Genomic DNA, 17437 nt, shown 5'->3' with positions numbered 1-17437 from the left:
TTTAAAAAAAATCCCTAAGCCCCGGGGTCATAATTTCTGCAAAAATCTCAATTTCGCCAATTCCCTCTAAAATGATTCCAATCGGTTGCAAATGATCCCCTTAAAGGTTTCGCGGTCGAAACAGAAGGCTTTTTATCACGGGACAAGAAATAAGCCCTCATAACTTGACCTGCGGAAAAAGATTTTTTTGAAAAAATCCCTAAGCCCCGGGGTCACAATTTCTGCAAAAATCTCAATTTCGCCAATTCACTCTAAAATGGTGCCTGACCGTTGCAAATGCTCCCCTGAAAGGTTTGGCGGTCGAAACAGAAGGCTGTTTAGCACAGGACAAGAAATCAGCCCTCCACAACTTGACCTGCGGAAAATGTTTTTTTTAAAAAAAATCCCTAAGCCCCGGGGTCACAATTTCTGCAAAAATCTCAATTTCGCCAATTCCCTCTAAAATGTTGCCTGACGGTTGCAAATGATCCCCTGAAAGGTTTCGCGGTCGAAACTGAAGGCTTTTTATCACGGGAAAAGAAATAAGCCCTCATAACTTGACCTGCGGAAAAAGATTTTTTTGAAAAAATCCCTAAGCCCCGGGGTCACAATTTCTGCAAAAATCTCAATTTCTCCAATTCACTCTAAAATAGTGCCTGATGGTTGCAAATGCTCCCCTGAAAGGTTTGGCGGTCGAAACAGAAGGCTTTTTATCACAGGACAAGAAATCAGCCCTCCACAACTTGACCTGCGGAAAAAGGTTTTTTTGAAAAAAATCCCTCAGCCCCGGGGTCACAATTTCTGCAGAAATCTCAATTTTTCCAATTCACTCAAAAATGGTGCCAATCGGTTGCAAATGCTCCCCTGAAAGGTTTTGCGGTCAAAATAGAAGGCTTTTTATCACTGGACAAGAAATCAGCCCTCCACAACTTGACCTGCGTGAAAAGATTTTTTTGAAAAAAATCCCTCAGCCCCGGGGTCACAATTTCTGCAAAAATCTCAATTTCTCCAATTCACTCAAAAATGGTGCCAATCAGTTGCAAATGCTCCCCTGAAAGGTTTGGCGGTCGAAACAGAAGGCTTTTTATCACTGGATAAGAAATCAGCCCTCCACAACTTGACCTGCGGGAAAAGATTTTTTTGAAAAAATCCCTAAGCCTCGGGGTCACAATTTCTGCAAAAATCTCAATTTCTCCAATTCACTCAAAAATGGTGCCAATCGGTTGCAAATGCTCCCCTGAAAGGTTTGGCGGTCGAAACAGAAGGCTTTTTATCACTGGACAAGAAATCAGCCCTCCACAACTTGACCTGCGGGAAAAGATTTTTTTGAAAAAATCCCTAAGCCCCGGCGTCACAATTTCTGCAAAAATCTCAATTTCTCCAATTCTCTCAAAAATGGTGCCAATCGGTTGCAAATGCTCCCCTGAAAGGTTTGGCGGTCGAAACAGAAGGCTTTTTATCACAGGAGAAGAAATTAACCCTCCACAACTTGACCTGCGGGAAAAGATTTTTTTGAAAAAATCCCTAAGACCCGGGGTCACAATTTCTCCAAAAATCTCAATTTCTCCAATTCACTCTAAAATAGTGCTTGACGGTTGCAAATGCTCATCTGAAAGGTTTGGCGGTCGAAACAGGCTTTTTATCATTGGACAAGAAATCAGCCCTCCACAACTTGACCTGCAGAAAAAGATTTTTTTGAAAAAATCCCTAAGCCCCGGGGTCACAATTTCTCCAAAAATCTCAATTTCTCCAATTCACTCTAAAATAGTGCTTGACGGTTGCAAATGCTCATCTGAAAGGTTTGGCGGTCGAAACAGGCTTTTTATCACTGGACAAGAAATCAGCCCTCCACAACTTGACCTGCGGGAAAAGATTTTTTTGAAAAAATCCCTAAGCCCCAGGGTCACAATTTCTGCAAAAATCTCAATTTCTCCAATTCACTCAAAAATGGTGCCAATCGGTTGCAAATGCTCCCCTGAAAGGTTTGAAGGTCGAAATAGAAGGCTTTTTATCACGGGACAAGAAATAAGCCCTCATAACTTGACCTGCGGAAAAAGATTTTTTTGAAAAAATCCCTAAGCCCCAGGGTCACAATTTCTACAAAAATCTCAATTTCTCCAATTCACTCTAAAATGGTGCCTGACGGTTGCAAATGCTCCCCTGAAAGGTTTGGCGGTCGAAACAGAAGGCTGTTTAGCACAGGACAAGAAATCAGCCCTCCACAACTTGACCTGCGGAAAAAGGTTTTTTGGAAAAAATCCCTAAGCCCCGGGGTCACAATTTCTGCAAAAATCTCAATTTTCCAATTCACTCTAAAATGGTGCCTTACGGTTGCAAATGCTCATCTGAAAGGTTTGGCGGTCGAAACAGAAGGCTCTTTATCAGAGGACAAGAAATCAGCCCTCCACAATTTGACCTGCGGAAAAAGGTTTTTTTAAAAAAAAATCCCTAAGCCCCGGGGTCATAATTTCTGCAAAAATCTCAATTTCGCCAATTCCCTCTAAAATGATTCCAATCGGTTGCAAATGATCCCCTTAAAGGTTTCGCGGTCGAAACAGAAGGCTTTTTATCACGGGACAAGAAATAAGCCCTCATAACTTGACCTGCGGAAAAAGATTTTTTTGAAAAAATCCCTAAGCCCCGGGGTCACAATTTCTGCAAAAATCTCAATTTCGCCAATTCACTCTAAAATGGTGCCTGACCGTTGCAAATGCTCCCCTGAAAGGTTTGGCGGTCGAAACAGAAGGCTGTTTAGCACAGGACAAGAAATCAGCCCTCCACGACTTGACCTGTGGGAAAAGATTTTTTTGAAAAAATCCCTAAGCCCCGGTGTCAAAATTTCTGCAAAAAACTCAATTTCTCCAATTCACTCTAAAATGGTGCCAATCGGTTGCAAATGCTCCCCTGAAAGGTTTGGCGGTCGAAACAGAAGGCTTTTTATCACAGGACAAGAAATTAGCCCTCCACAACTTGACCTGCGGGAAAAGATTTTTTTGAAAATATCCCTAAGCCCCGGGGTCACAATTTCTGCAAAAATCTCAATTTCTCCAATTCACTCAAAAATGGTGCCAATCGGTTGCAAATGCTCCCCTGAAAGGTTTGGCTGTCGAAACAGAAGGCTTTTTATCACTGGACAAGAAATCAGCCCTCCACAACTTGACCTGCGTGAAAAGATTTTTTTGAAAAAAATCCCTCAGCCCCGGGGTCACAATTTCTGCAAAAATCTCAAGTTCTCCAATTCACTCAAAAATGGTGCCTGAAGGTTGCAAATGCTCCCCTGAAAGGTTTGGCGGTCGAAACAGAAGGCTTTTTATCAAAGGACAAGAAATCAGCCCTCCACAACTTGACCTGCGGGAAAAGATTTTTTTGAAAAAATCCCTAAGCCCCGGGGTCACAATTTCTGCAAAAATCTCAATTTCTCCAATTCACTCAAAAATAGTGCCAATCGGTTGCAAATGCTCCCCTGAAAGGTTTGGCGGTCGAAACAGAAGGCTTTTTATCACAGGAGAAGAAATTAGCCCTCCACAACTTGACCTGCGGAAAAAGATTTTTTTAAAAAAATCCCTAAGCCCCGGGGTCACAATTTCTGCAAAAATCTCAATTTCTCCAATTCACTCTAAAATAGTGCCTGACGGTTGCAAATGATCCCCTGAAAGGTTTGGCGGTCAAAACAGAAGGCTTTTTATCACTGGATAAGAAATCAGCCCTCCACAACTTGACCTGCGGAAAAAGGTTTTTTTTTAAAAAAAATCCCTAAGCCCCGGGGTCACAATTTCTGCAAAAATCTCAATTTCGCCAATTCCCTCTAAAATGTTGCCTGACGGTTGCAAATGATCCCCTGAAAGGTTTCGCGGTCGAAACTGAAGGCTTTTTATCACGGGAAAAGAAATAAGCCCTCATAACTTGACCTGCGGAAAAAGATTTTTTTGAAAAAATCCCTAAGCCCCGGGGTCACAATTTCTGCAAAAATCTCAATTTCTCCAATTCACTCTAAAATAGTGCCTGATGGTTGCAAATGCTCCCCTGAAAGGTTTGGCGGTCGAAACAGAAGGCTTTTTATCACAGGACAAGAAATCAGCCCTCCACAACTTGACCTGCGGAAAAAGGTTTTTTTGAAAAAAATCCCTCAGCCCCGGGGTCACAATTTCTGCAAAAATCTCAATTTTTCCAATTCACTCAAAAATGGTGCCAATCGGTTGCAAATGCTCCCCTGAAAGGTTTGGCGGTCAAAATAGAAGGCTTTTTATCACTGGACAAGAAATCAGCCCTCCACAACTTGACCTGCGGAAAAAGATTTTTTTGAAAAAAATCCCTCAGCCCCGGGGTCACAATTTCTGCAAAAATCTCAATTTCTCCAATTCACTCAAAAATAGTGCCAATCGGTTGCAAATGCTCCCCTGAAAGGTTTGGCGGTCGAAACAGAAGGCTTTTTATCACAGGAGAAGAAATTAGCCCTCCACAACTTGACCTGCGGAAAAAGATTTTTTTAAAAAAATCCCTAAGCCCCGGGGTCACAATTTCTGCAAAAATCTCAATTTCTCCAATTCACTCTAAAATAGTGCCTGATGGTTGCAAATGCTCCCCTGAAAGGTTTGGCGGTCAAAACAGAAGGCTTTTTATCACTGGATAAGAAATCAGCCCTCCACAACTTGACCTGCGGAAAAAGGTTTTTTTAAAAAAAAATCCCTAAGCCCCGGGGTCACAATTTCTGCAAAAATCTCAATTTCGCCAATTCCCTCTAAAATGTTGCCTGACGGTTGCAAATGATCCCCTGAAAGGTTTCGCGGTCGAAACTGAAGGCTTTTTATCACGGGAAAAGAAATAAGCCCTCATAACTTGACCTGCGGAAAAAGATTTTTTTGAAAAAATCCCTAAGCCCCGGGGTCACAATTTCTGCAAAAATCTCAATTTCTCCAATTCACTCTAAAATAGTGCCTGATGGTTGCAAATGCTCCCCTGAAAGGTTTGGCGGTCGAAACAGAAGGCTTTTTATTACAGGACAAGAAATCAGCCCTCCACAACTTGACCTGCGGAAAAAGGTTTTTTTGAAAAAAATCCCTCAGCCCCGGGGTCACAATTTCTGCAAAAATCTCAATTTTTCCAATTCACTCAAAAATGGTGCCAATCGGTTGCAAATGCTCCCCTGAAAGGTTTGGCGGTCAAAATAGAAGGCTTTTTATCACTGGACAAGAAATCAGCCCTCCACAACTTGACCTGCGTGAAAAGATTTTTTTGAAAAAAATCCCTCAGCCCCGGGGTCACAATTTCTGCAAAAATCTCAATTTCTCCAATTCACTCAAAAATGGTGCCAATCAGTTGCAAATGCTCCCCTGAAAGGTTTGGCGGTCGAAACAGAAGGCTTTTTATCACTGGACAAGAAATCAGCCCTCCACAACTTGACCTGCGGAAAAAGATTTTTTTGAAAAAAATCCCTCAGCCCCGGGGTCACAATTTCTGCAGAAATCTCAATTTCTGCAATTCACTCAAAAATGGTGCCAATCGGTTGCAAATGCTCCCCTGAAAGGTTTGGCGGTCGAAACAGAAGGCTTTTTATCACGGGAAAAGAAATCAGCCCTCCACACCTTGACCTGCGTGAAAAGATTTTTTTGAAAAAAATCCCTCAGCCCCGGGGTCACAATTTCTGCAAAAATCTCAATTTCTCCAATTCACTCAAAAATGGTGCCAATCGGTTGCAAATGCGCCCCTGAAAGGTTTGGCTGTCGAAACAGAAGGCTTTTTATCACTGGACAAGAAATCAGCCCTCCACAACTTGACCTGCGTGAAAGGATTTTTTTGAAAAAAATCCCTCAGCCCCGGGGTCACAATTTCTGCAAAAATCTCAAGTTCTCCAATTCACTCAAAAATGGTGCCTGAAGGTTGCAAATGCTCCCCTGAAAGGTTTGGCGGTCGAAACAGAAGGCTTTTTATCAAAGGACAAGAAATCAGCCCTCCACAACTTGACCTGCAGAAAAAGATTTTTTTGAAAAATATCCCTCAGCCCCGGGGTCACAATTTCTGCAAAAATCTCAAGTTCTCCAATTCACTCAAAAATGGTGCCTGAAGGTTGCAAATGCTCCCCTGAAAGGTTTGGCGGTCAAAACAGAAGGCTTTTTATCACTGGACAAGAAATCAGCCCTCCACAACTTGACCTGCGGAAAAAGATTTTTTTGAAAAAAATCCCTCAGCCCCGGGGTCACAATTTCTGCAAAAATCTCAATTTCTCCAATTCACTCAAAAATGGTGCCAATCGGTTGCAAATGCTCCCCTGAAAGGTTTGGCGGTCGAAACAGAAGGCTTTTTATCACTGGACAAGAAATCAGCCCTCCACAACTTGACCTGCGGGAAAAGATTTTTTTGAAAAAATCCCTAAGCCCCGGGGTCACAATTTCTGCAAAAATCTCAATTTCTCCAATTCACTCAAAAATGGTGCCAATCGGTTGCAAATGCTCCCCTGAAAGGTTTGGCGGTCGAAACAGAAGGCTTTTTATCACAGGAGAAGAAATTAGCCCTCCACAACTTGAACTGCGGGAAAAGATTTTTTTTAAAAAATCCCTAAGCCCCGGGGTCACAATTTCTGCAAAAATCTCAATTTCTCCAATTCACTCTAAAATAGTGCCTGACGGTTGCAAATGCTCCCCTGAAAGGTTTGGCGGTCAAAACAGAAGGCTTTTTATCACTGGATAAGAAATCAGCCCTCCACAACTTGACCTGCGGAAAAAGGTTTTTTTTAAAAAAAATCCCTAAGCCCCGGGGTCACAATTTCTGCAAAAATCTCAATTTCGCCAATTCCCTCTAAAATGTTGCCTGACGGTTGCAAATGATCCCCTGAAAGGTTTCGCGGTCGAAACTGAAGGCTTTTTATCACGGGACAAGAAATAAGCCCTCATAACTTGACCTGCGGAAAAAGATTTTTTTGAAAAAATCCCTAAGCCCCGGGGTCACAATTTCTGCAAAAATCTCAATTTCTCCAATTCACTCCAAAATAGTGCATGACGGTTGCAAATGCTCCCCTGAAAGGTTTGGTGGTCGAAACAGAAGGCTTTTTATCACAGGACAAGAAATCAGCCCTCCACAACTTGACCTGCGGGAAAAGATTTTTTTGAAAATATCCCTAAGCCCCGGGGTCACAATTTCTGCAAAAATCTCAATTTCTCCAATTCACTCAAAAATGGTGCCATTCGGTTGTAAATGCTCCCCTGAAAGGTTTGGCGGTCGAAACAGAAGGCTTTTTATCAAAGGACAAGAAATCAGCCCTCCACAACTTGACCTGCGGAAAAAGGTTTTTTTGAAAAAAATCCCTCAGGTCACAATTTCTGCAGAAATCTCAATTTCTGCAATTCACTCAAAAATGGTGCCAATCGGTTGCAAATGCTCCCCTGAAAGGTTTGGCGGTCGAAACAGAAGGCTTTTTATCACAGGAGAAGAAATTAGCCCTCCACAACTTGACCTGCGGGAAAATATTTTTTTGAAAATATCCCTAAGCCCCGGGGTCACAATTTCCTCAAAAATCTCAATTTCTCCAATTCACTCAAAAATGGTGCCTGACGGTTGCAAATGCTCCCCTGAAAGGTTTGGCGGTCAAAAGAGAAGGCTTTTTATCACTGGATAAGAAATCAGCCCTCCACAACTTGACCTGCGGAAAAAGGTTTTTTTTAAAAAAAATCCCTAAGCCCCGGGGTCACAATTTCTGCAAAAATCTCAATTTCGCCAATTCCCTCTAAAATGTTGCCTGACGGTTGCAAATGATCCCCTTAAAGGTTTCGCGGTCGAAACAGAAGGCTTTTTATCACGGGACAAGAAATAAGGCCTCATAACTTGACCTGCGGAAAAAGATTTTTTTGAAAAAATCCCTAAGCCCCGGGGTCACAATTTCTGCAGAAATCTCAATTTCTGCAATTCACTCAAAAATGGTGCCAATCGGTTGCAAATGCTCCCCTGAAAGGTTTGGCGGTCGAAACAGAAGGCTTTTTATCACAGGAGAAGAAATTAGCCCTCCACAACTTGAACTGCAGAAAAAGATTTTTCTGAAAAAATCCCTAAGCCCCGGGGTCACAATTTCTGCAAAAATCTCAATTTCTCCAATTCACTCTAAAATAGTGCCTGACGGTTGCAAATGCTCCCCTGAAAGGTTTGGCGGTCAAAAGAGAAGGCTTTTTATCACTGGATAAGAAATCAGCCCTCCACAACTTGACCTGCGGAAAAAGGTTTGTTTTAAAAAAAATCCCTAAGCCCCGGGGTCACAATTTCTGCAAAAATCTCAATTTCGCCAATTCCCTCTAAAATGTTGCCTGACGGTTGCAAATGATCCCCTTAAAGGTTTCGCGGTCGAAACAGAAGGCTTTTTATCACGGGACAAGAAATAAGGCCTCATAACTTGACCTGCGGAAAAAGATTTTTTTGAAAAAATCCCTAAGCCCCGGGGTCACAATTTCTGCAGAAATCTCAATTTCTGCAATTCACTCAAAAATGGTGCCAATCGGTTGCAAATGCTCCCCTGAAAGGTTTGGCGGTCGAAACAGAAGACTTTTTATCACAGGAGAAGAAATTAGCCCTCCACAACTTGAACTGCAGAAAAAGATTTTTCTGAAAAAATCCCTAAGCCCCGGGGTCACAATTTCTGCAAAAATCTCAATTTCTCCAATTCACTCTAAAATAGTGCCTGACGGTTGCAAATGCTCCCCTGAAAGGTTTGGCGGTCAAAACAGAAGGCTTTTTATCACTGGATAAGAAATCAGCCCTCCACAACTTGACCTGCGGAAAAAGGTTTTTTTTAAAAAAAATCCCTAAGCCCCGGGGTCACAATTTCTGCAAAAATCTCAATTTCGCCAATTCCCTCTAAAATGTTGCCTGACGGTTGCAAATGATCCCCTGAAAGGTTTCGCGGTCGAAACAGAAGGCTTTTTATTACGGGACAAGAAATAAGCCCTCATAACTTGACCTGCGGAAAAAGATTTTTTTGAAAAAATCCCTAAGCCCCGGGGTCACAATTTCTGCAAAAATCTCAATTTCTCCAATTCACTCTAAAATAGTGCCTGACGGTTGCAAATGCTCCCCTGAAAGGTTTGGCGGTCGAAACAGAAGGCTTTTTATCACTGGACAAGAAATCAGCCCTCCACAACTTGACCTGCGTGAAAAGATTTTTTTGAAAAAAATCCCTCAGCCCCGGGGTCACAATTTCTGCAAAAATCTCAATTTCTCCAATTCACTCAAAAATGGTGCCTGAATGTTGCAAATGCTACCCTGAAAGTTTTGGCGGTCGAAACTGAAGGCTTTTTATCACTGGACAAGAAATCAGCCCTCCACAACTTGACCTGCGGGAAAAGATTTTTTTGAAAAAATCCCTAAGCCCCGGGGTCACAATTTCTGCAAAAATCTCAATTTCTCCAATTCACTCTAAAATAGTGCCTGACGGTTGCAAATGCTCCCCTGAAAGGTTTGGCGGTCAAAACAGAAGGCTTTTTATCACTGGATAAGAAATCAGCCCTCCACAACTTGACCTGCGGAAAAAGGTTTTTTTTAAAAAAAATCCCTAAGCCCCGGGGTCACAATTTCTGCAAAAATCTCAATTTCGCCAATTCCCTCTAAAATGTTGCCTGACGGTTGCAAATGATCCCCTGAAAGGTTTCGCGGTCGAAACAGAAGGCTTTTTATTACGGGACAAGAAATAAGCCCTCATAACTTGACCTGCGGAAAAAGATTTTTTTGAAAAAATCCCTAAGCCCCGGGGTCACAATTTCTGCAAAAATCTCAATTTCTCCAATTCACTCTAAAATAGTGCCTGACGGTTGCAAATGCTCCCCTGAAAGGTTTGGCGGTCGAAACAGAAGGCTTTTTATCACTGGACAAGAAATCAGCCCTCCACAACTTGACCTGCGGGAAAAGATTTTTTTGAAAAAATCCCTAAGCCCCGGGGTCACAAATTCTGCAAAAATCTCAATTTCTCCAATTCACTCTAAAATGGTGCCAGACGGTTGCAAATGCTCCCCTGAAAGGTTTGGCGATCGAAACAGAAGGCTTTTTATCACAGGAGAAGAAATTAGCCCTCCACAACTTGACCTGCGGGAAAAGATTTTTTAAAAAAAATCCCTAAGCCCCCGGGGTCACAATTTCTGCAAAAATCTCAATTTCTCCAATTCACTCTAAAATAGTGCCTGACGGTTGCAAATGCTCCCCTGAAAGGTTTGGCGGTCAAAACAGAAGGCTTTTTATCAAAGGACAAGAAATCAGCCCTCCACAACTTGACCTGCGGAAAAAGGTTTTTTTGAAAAAAATCCCTCAGCCCCGGGGTCACAATTTCTGCAAAAATCTCAATTTCGCCAATTCCCTCTAAAATGTTGCCTGACGGTTGCAAATGATCCCCTTAAAGGTTTCGCGGTCGAAACAGAAGGCTTTTTATCACGGGACAAGAAAACAGCCCTTCACAACTTGACCTGCGTGAAAAGATGTTTTTGAAAAAAATCCCTCAGCCTCGGGGTCACAATTTCTGCAAAAATCTCAATTTCACCAATTCACTCAAAAATGGTGCTTGAAGGTTGCAAATGCTACCCTGAAAGGTTTGGCGGTCGAAACAGAAGGCTTTTTAGCACAGGACAAGAAATCAGCCCTCCACAACTTGACCTGCAGAAAAAGATTTTTTTGAAAAAATCCCTAATCCCCGGGGTCACAATTTCTCCAAAAATCTCAATTTCTCCAATTCACTCTAAAATAGTGCTTGACAGTTGCAAATGCTCATCTGAAAGGTTTGGCGGTCGAAACAGGCTTTTTATCATTGGACAAGAAATCAGCCCTCCACAACTTGACCTGCGGAAAAAGATTTTTTTGAAAAAAATCCCTCAGCCCCGGGGTCACAATTTCTGCAGAAATCTCAATTTCTGCAATTCACTCAAAAATGGTGCCAGTCGGTTGCAAATGCTCCCCTGAAAGGTTTGGCGGTCGAAACAGAAGGCTTTTTATCACTGGACAAGAAATCAGCCCTCATAACTTGACCTGCGGGAAAAGATTTTTTTGAAAAAATCCCTAAGCCCCGGGGTCACAATTTCTGCAAAAATCTCAATTTCTCCAATTCACTGAAAAATGGTGCCAATTGGTTGCAAATGCTCCCCTGAAAGGTTTGGCGGTCGAAACAGAAGGCTTTTTATCACAGGAGAAGAAATTAGCCCTCCACAACTTGACCTGCGGGAAAATATTTTTTTAAAAAAATCCCTAAGCCCCCAGGGTCACAATTTCTGCAAAAATCTCAATTTCTCCAATTCACTCTAAAATAGTGCCTGACGGTTGCAAATGCTCCCCTGAAAGGTTTGGCGGTCAAAACAGAAGGCTTTTTATCACTGGATAAGAAATCAGCCCTCCACAACTTGACCTGCGGAAAAAGGTTTTTTTTAAAAAAAATCCCTAAGCCCCGGGGTCACAATTTCTGCAAAAATCTCAATTTCGCCAATTCCCTCTAAAATGTTGCCTGACGGTTGCAAATGATCCCCTTAAAGGTTTCGCGGTCGAAACAGAAGGCTTTTTATCACGGGACAAGAAATAAGGCCTCATAACTTGACCTGCGGAAAAAGATTTTTTTGAAAAAATCGCTAAGCCCCGGGGTCACAATTTCTGCAGAAATCTCAATTTCTGCAATTCACTCAAAAATGGTGCCAATCGGTTGCAAATGCTCCCCTGAAAGGTTTGGCGGTCGAAACAGAAGGCTTTTTATCACAGGACAAGAAATTAGCCCTCCACAACTTGACGTGCGGGAAAAGATTTTTTTGAAAAAATCCCTAAGCCTCGGGGTCACAATTTCTGCAAAAATCTCAATTTCTCCAATTCACTCAAAAATGGTGCCTGACGGTTGCAAATGATCCCCTTAAAGGTTTCGCGGTCGAAACAGAAGGCTTTTTATCACGGGACAAGAAAACAGCCCTTCACAACTTGACCTGCGTGAAAAGATGTTTTTGAAAAAAATCCCTCAGCCCCGGGGTCACAATTTCTGCAAAAATCTCAATTTCACCAATTCACTCAAAAATGGTGCTTGAAGGTTGCAAATGCTACCCTGAAAGGTTTGGCGGTCGAAACAGAAGGCTTTTTAGCACAGGACAAGAAATCAGCCCTCCACAACTTGACCTGCAGAAAAAGATTTTTTTGAAAAAATCCCTAATCCCCGGGGTCACAATTTCTCCAAAAATCTCAATTTCTCCAATTCACTCTAAAATAGTGCTTGACAGTTGCAAATGCTCATCTGAAAGGTTTGGCGGTCGAAACAGGCTTTTTATCATTGGACAAGAAATCAGCCCTCCACAACTTGACCTGCGGAAAAAGATTTTTTTGAAAAAAATCCCTCAGCCCCGGGGTCACAATTTCTGCAGAAATCTCAATTTCTGCAATTCACTCAAAAATGGTGCCAGTCGGTTGCAAATGCTCCCCTGAAAGGTTTGGCGGTCGAAACAGAAGGCTTTTTATCACTGGACAAGAAATCAGCCCTCATAACTTGACCTGCGGGAAAAGATTTTTTTGAAAAAATCCCTAAGCCCCGGGGTCACAATTTCTGCAAAAATCTCAATTTCTCCAATTCACTGAAAAATGGTGCCAATTGGTTGCAAATGCTCCCCTGAAAGGTTTGGCGGTCGAAACAGAAGGCTTTTTATCACAGGAGAAGAAATTAGCCCTCCACAACTTGACCTGCGGGAAAAGATTTTTTTAAAAAAATCCCTAAGCCCCCAGGGTCACAATTTCTGCAAAAATCTCAATTTCTCCAATTCACTCTAAAATAGTGCCTGACGGTTGCAAATGCTCCCCTGAAAGGTTTGGCGGTCAAAACAGAAGGCTTTTTATCACTGGATAAGAAATCAGCCCTCCACAACTTGACCTGCGGAAAAAGGTTTTTTTTTAAAAAAAATCCCTAAGCCCCGGGGTCACAATTTCTGCAAAAATCTCAATTTCGCCAATTCCCTCTAAAATGTTGCCTGACGGTTGCAAATGATCCCCTTAAAGGTTTCGCGGTCGAAACAGAAGGCTTTTTATCACGGGACAAGAAATAAGGCCTCATAACTTGACCTGCGGAAAAAGATTTTTTTGCAAAAATCCCTAAGCCCCGGGGTCACAATTTCTGCAGAAATCTCAATTTCTGCAATTCACTCAAAAATGGTGCCAATCGGTTGCAAATGCTCCCCTGAAAGGTTTGGCGGTCGAAACAGAAGGCTTTTTATCACAGGACAAGAAATTAGCCCTCCACAACTTGACGTGCGGGAAAAGATTTTTTTGAAAAAATCCCTAAGCCTCGGGGTCACAATTTCTGCAAAAATCTCAATTTCTCCAATTCACTCAAAAATGGTGCCAATCGGTTGCAAATGCTCCCCTGAAAGGTTTGGCGGTCGAAACAGAAGGCTTTTTATCACTGGACAAGAAATCAGCCCTCCACAACTTGACCTGCGGGAAAAGATTTTTTTGAAAAAATCCCTAAGCCCCGGGGTCACAATTTCTGCAAAAATCTCAATTTCTCCAATTCACTCTAAAATAGTGCCTGACGGTTGCAAATGCTCCCCTCAAAGGTTTGGCGGTCAAAACAGAAGGCTTTTTATCACTGGATAAGAAATCAGCCCTCCACAACTTGACCTGCGGAAAAAGGTTTTTTTTTAAAAAAATCCCTAAGCCCCGGGGTCACAATTTCTGCAAAAATCTCAATTTCGCCAATTCCCTCTAAAATGTTGACTGACGGTTGCAAATGATCCCCTTAAAGGTTTCGCGGTCAAAACAGAAGGCTTTTTATCACGGGACAAGAAATAAGGCCTCATAACTTTACCTGCGGAAAAAGATTTTTTTGAAAAAATCCCTAAGCCCCGGGGTCACAATTTCTGCAAAAATCTCAATTTCTCCAATTCACTCTAAAATAGTGCCTGACGGTTGCAAATGCTCCCCTGAAAGGTTTGGTGGTCGAAACAGAAGGCTGTTTAGCACAGGACAAGAAATCAGCCCTCCACAACTTGACCTGCAGAAAAAGATTTTTGTTGAAAAAATCGCTAAGCCCCGGGGTCACAATTTCTGCAAAAATCTCAATTTCTCCAATTCACTCAAAAATGGTGCCAATCGGTTGCAAATGCTCCCCTGAAAGGTTTGGGGGTTAAAACAGAAGGCTTTTTATCAAAGGACAAGAAATCAGCCCTCCACAACTTGACCTGCGGAAAAAGATTTTTTTGAAAAAAACCCTAAGCCCCGGGGTCACAATTTCTCCAAAAATCTCAATTTCTCCAATTCACTCTAAAATAGTGCCTGATGGTTGCAAATGCTCCCCTGAAAGGTTTGGCGGTCAAAACAGAAGGCTTTTTATCACTGGACAAGAAATCAGCCCTCCACAACTTGACCTGCGGAAAAAGGTTTTTTTTAAAAAAAATCCCTAAGCCCCGGGGTCACAATTTCTGCAAAAATCTCAATTTCGCCAATTCCCTCTAAAATGTTGCCTGACGGTTGCAAATGATCCCCTTAAAGGTTTCGCGGTCGAAACAAAAGGCTTTTTTTCACGGGACAAGAAATAAGCCCTCATAACTTGACCTGCGGAAAAAGATTTTTTTGAAAAAATCCCTAAGCCCCGGGGTCACAATTTCTGCAAAAATCTCAATTTCTCCAATTCACTCTAAAATGGTGCCTGACGGTTGCAAATGCTCCCCTGAAAGGTTTGGCGGTCGAAACAGAAGGCTGTTTAGCACAGGACAAGAAATCAGCCCTCCACAACTTGACCTGCGTGAAAAGATTTTTTTGAAAAAAATCCCTCAGCCCCGGGGTCACAATTTCTGCAAAAATCTCAATTTCACCAATTCACTCAAAAATGGTGCTTGAAGGTTGCAAATGCTACCCTGAAAGGTTTGGCAGTCGAAACAGAAGGCTTTTTAGCACAGGACAAGAAATCAGCCCTCCACAACTTGACCTGCAGAAAAAGATTTTTTTGAAAAAATCCCTAAGCCTCGGGGTCACAATTTCTGCAAAAATCTCAATTTCTCCAATTCACTCAAAAATGGTGCCAATCGGTTGCAAATGCTCCCCTGAAAGGTTTGGCGGTCGAAACAGAAGGCTTTTTATCACTGGACAAGAAATCAGCCCTCCACAACTTGACCTGCGGGAAAAGATTTTTTTGAAAAAATCCCTAAGCCCCGGGGTCACAATTTCTGCAAAAATCTCAATTTCTCCAATTCACTCTAAAATAGTGCCTGACGGTTGCAAATGCTCCCCTCAAAGGTTTGGCGGTCAAAACAGAAGGCTTTTTATCACTGGATAAGAAATCAGCCCTCCACAACTTGACCTGCGGAAAAAGGTTTTTTTTAAAAAAAATCCCTAAGCCCCGGGGTCACAATTTCTGCAAAAATCTCAATTTCGCCAATTCCCTCTAAAATGTTGCCTGACGGTTGCAAATGATCCCCTTAAAGGTTTCGCGGTCAAAACAGAAGGCTTTTTATCACGGGACAAGAAATAAGGCCTCATAACTTTACCTGCGGAAAAAGATTTTTTTGAAAAAATCCCTAAGCCCCGGGGTCACAATTTCTGCAAAAATCTCAATTTCTCCAATTCACTCTAAAATAGTGCCTGACGGTTGCAAATGCTCCCCTGAAAGGTTTGGTGGTCGAAACAGAAGGCTGTTTAGCACAGGACAAGAAATCAGCCCTCCACAACTTGACCTGCAGAAAAAGATTTTTGTTGAAAAAATCGCTAAGCCCCGGGGTCACAATTTCTGCAAAAATCTCAATTTCTCCAATTCACTCAAAAATGGTGCCAATCGGTTGCAAATGCTCCCCTGAAAGGTTTGGGGGTTAAAACAGAAGGCTTTTTATCAAAGGACAAGAAATCAGCCCTCCACAACTTGACCTGCGGAAAAAGATTTTTTTGAAAAAAACCCTAAGCCCCGGGGTCACAATTTCTCCAAAAATCTCAATTTCTCCAATTCACTCTAAAATAGTGCCTGATGGTTGCAAATGCTCCCCTGAAAGGTTTGGCGGTCAAAACAGAAGGCTTTTTATCACTGGACAAGAAATCAGCCCTCCACAACTTGACCTGCGGAAAAAGGTTTTTTTAAAAAAAAATCCCTAAGCCCCGGGGTCACAATTTCTGCAAAAATCTCAATTTCGCCAATTCCCTCTAAAATGTTGCCTGACGGTTGCAAATGATCCCCTTAAAGGTTTCGCGGTCGAAACAAAAGGCTTTTTTTCACGGGACAAGAAATAAGCCCTCATAACTTGACCTGCGGAAAAAGATTTTTTTGAAAAAATCCCTAAGCCCCGGGGTCACAATTTCTGCAAAAATCTCAATTTCTCCAATTCACTCTAAAATGGTGCCTGACGGTTGCAAATGCTCCCCTGAAAGGTTTGGCGGTCGAAACAGAAGGCTGTTTAGCACAGGACAAGAAATCAGCCCTCCACAACTTGACCTGCGGAAAATGGTTTTTTTGAAAAAAATCCCTCAGCCCCGGGGTCACAATTTCTGCAAAAATCTCAATTTCTCCAATTCACTCTAAAATGGTGCCTGACGGTTGCAAATGCTCCCCTGAAAGGTTTGGCGGTCAAAACAGAAGGCTTTTTATCACAGGACAAGAAATCAGCCCTCCACAACTTGACCTGCGTGAAAAGAATTTTTTGAAAAAAATCCCTCAGCCCCGGGGTCACAATTTCTGCAAAAATCTCAATTTCACCAATTCACTCAAAAATGGTGCTTGAAGGTTGCAAATGCTACCCTGAAAGGTTTGGCAGTCGAAACAGAAGGCTTTTTAGCACAGGACAAGAAATCAGCCCTCCACAACTTGACCTGCAGAAAAAGATTTTTTTGAAAAAATCCCTAAGCCCCGGGGTCACAATTTCTCCAAAAATCTCAATTTCTCCAATTCACTCTAAAATAGTGCTTGACGGTTGCAAATGCTCATCTGAAAGGTTTGGCGGTCGAAACAGGCTTTTTATCACTGGACAAGAAATCAGCCCTCCACAACTTGACCTGCGGGAAAAGATTTTTTGAAAAAAATCCCTCAGCCCCGGGGGTCACAATTTCTGCAGAAATCTCAATTTCTCCAATTCACTCTAAAATAGTGCCTGACGGTTGCAAATGCTCCCCTGAAAGGTTTGGCGGTCAAAACAGAAGGCTTTTTATCACTGGATAAGAAATCAGCCCTCCACAACTTGACCTGCGGAAAAAGGTTTTTTTTTAAAAAAATCCCTAAGCCCCGGGGTCACAATTTCTGCAAAAATCTCAATTTCGCCAATTCCCTCTAAAATGTTGCCTGACGGTTGCAAATGATCCCCTTAAAGGTTTCGCGGTCGAAACAGAAGGCTTTTTATCACGGGACAAGAAATAAGCCCTCATAACTTGACCTGCGGAAAAAGATTTTTTTGAAAAAATCCCTAAGCCCCGGGGTCACAATTTCTGCAAAAATCTCAATTTCTCCAATTCACTCTAAAATGGTGCCTGACGGTTGCAAATGCTCCCCTGAAAGGTTTGGTGGTCGAAA

This window comes from Podarcis gaigeae, assembly GCF_964106915.1.
Source record: "Podarcis gaigeae genome assembly, chromosome: 9".
Classification (NCBI taxonomy): Eukaryota; Metazoa; Chordata; class Lepidosauria; order Squamata; family Lacertidae; genus Podarcis; species Podarcis gaigeae.
This window is presented reverse-complemented; position numbering follows the sequence as displayed.